Source organism: Penaeus vannamei, chromosome 36 (genome assembly GCF_042767895.1).
Source record: "Penaeus vannamei isolate JL-2024 chromosome 36, ASM4276789v1, whole genome shotgun sequence".
Taxonomy (NCBI): Eukaryota; Metazoa; Arthropoda; class Malacostraca; order Decapoda; family Penaeidae; genus Penaeus; species Penaeus vannamei.
The window spans coordinates 6,072,049-6,074,179 of NC_091584.1; the positions used below are offsets into that span (position 1 = coordinate 6,072,049).

The 2,131-nt window shown below is 28.2% G+C and overlaps 1 protein-coding gene across 1 annotated transcript in view; it reads left to right on the top strand.

Annotated features, from left to right (window-relative positions):
• The first annotated feature begins 2,113 nt into the window (after nucleotides 1–2,113).
• Nucleotides 2,114–2,131, top strand: part of LOC113800171 (alcohol dehydrogenase class-3-like) — a 14,266-nt gene continuing 14,248 nt past the window's right edge. The window contains exon 1 of the mRNA XM_070114664.1: nucleotides 2,114–2,131. This exon is cut by the window's right edge and continues 134 nt beyond it. The gene's annotated coding sequence lies outside the window, so the exon portion shown is untranslated.

Consider the following 2,131-nt stretch of genomic DNA (forward strand, 5'->3'; position numbering starts at 1 on the left):
TATATAGCGTCTTCATAGGAAGTGCCAAGTGCAGACCTGGGCAAACATCCGGGCCTTTGTGCGTCCCTGTCCGGTTCCCGAGAGGCCGGACAGGGACTAAATATATAATTTATTAAATATATAATTTACTGAATATATGATTTATCAAATATATAATTTACTAGATATATAATTTATTGAATATATAATTTACTAAATATGTAAGTTATTAAATATATAATTTACTAAATATATGATTTATTAAGTATATAATTTTTCAAATATGTAATTTATTAAATATATAATTTATTAAATATATAATTTATTAAATATATATTTTACTAAATATGTAATTTATTAAATATATAATTTACTAAATATATAATTTATTAAGTATATAATTTACTGAATATGTAATTTATTAAATATATAATTTACTAAATATATAATTTATTAAATATATAATTTACTAGATATATAATTTATTGAATATATAATTTACTAAATATATAATTTATTAAATATATAATTTACTAAATATATAATTTATTAAATATATAATTTACTAAATATATAATTTATTAAATTTATAATTTACTAAATATATAATTTATTAAATATATATTTACTAAATATATAAGTTATTAAATATATAATTTACTAAATATATAATTTATTAAATATATATTTACTAAATATATAAGTTATTAAATATATAATTTACTAAATATATAATTTATTTAGTATATAATTTACTAAATATATAATTTATTAAGTATATAATTTACTAAATATATAATTTATTAAATATATAATTTACGAAATATATAATCTATTAAATACATAATTTATTAAATATATAATGCCCTAAATATATGATTTAGTGCATTTTACAATGGAAGAAAGTTGAAGAAAGTTGAACAGAATTAAGTTCAAGTTATCGTTGGTGTGGTCCTCTGACACAATTCAGGTTTCTCACGTGGCCCCTTGTAAAAAATGATTGCCCACCCCTGGCCTAGTGGCTAAGAGAATATACTAAAAGCGGCTCGTTTTGCTTGTCTGTTCTTTGTTTATTTTCACCCAGTTCAACTTACACCTTTTGGCCCAATATCCACCGTGTCATCATCATCTAACACCGAAAGGTTATCAATGGAAGGGTTAATGGGTCATCATTATAGGGCTGTATTGGTGTTATTCCGTCACTGGTATTATGTATGTACGTTTAAACAATGGGGCGTGCGTATTAATTAAAATGGAAAGGTATTAAAACGGGGTTTCAAAGGATAAGGAACGCAGTGCTAATAGATATGTATATCTGATAACTTACGTGATTGATGGTGGAAAGTATGCCAGTTATTGATATTTTGATTTATGATTATAAAGAGGAGACGGAATGTACAGTGTATAGGGCGGGTAAGAAATAGAATAACAAAAATCTAATCAGATTCAGTGACTTCATAGTGATGATAACAACCACTGACACCGATTATGAGAATAATAATACTGAAAAATCCAACCTCATCTCATTAATTGTGTAATATTTCCAAAATTTGTAAAGACGATTTTTTTCACCCAAAACAATACAAATATTTTGGTCGATCACTGTTGTCTGACTCTTATATAAATGACCATCAATCGTGCCATGTAGAGTGCATAAAATCAGCGGTTCATTATAGGTTAGAATCTCAACACTGGCGCAGGTCCCCTACATTGTTTATCATTCGATATTCAGAAAAAAAGGAAAAAAAAAAGTTCACAAATAGATAAGGAGGGTGGCGGAGGAGGGGGGGGGGGAGGAAGAGAAGATAAAGGAAGGAAAGGAGGTAAAAAAATGGAGTGAGGAGAGGGAAAATGACAAAGAAGAGCTGAAGAGGGGAGAGGTTGATACAGAAAGAAGAGAGAGGGAAGAACTGAAGGGTATTTAGAAGGAGGAAGAAAAGGGAAAAGGAGAAAAAAGGGGGACTTTGAAGGCCAAAGAGGCAAGAGAAAGAGGAGGAGAATGAAGGAATGAGAAAGGAGAAAAGTAAAGGTAAAAGTACAGGGGAGAGAGAAAGAGAGGAGGAGACAGATAAAGAGGGAGAGCGGGAAGGAGGTGATAGATAAACGGGAAGAAGAAGAAAGGAGGAAAGGGAGAAAGAATGAAATAAAGAAA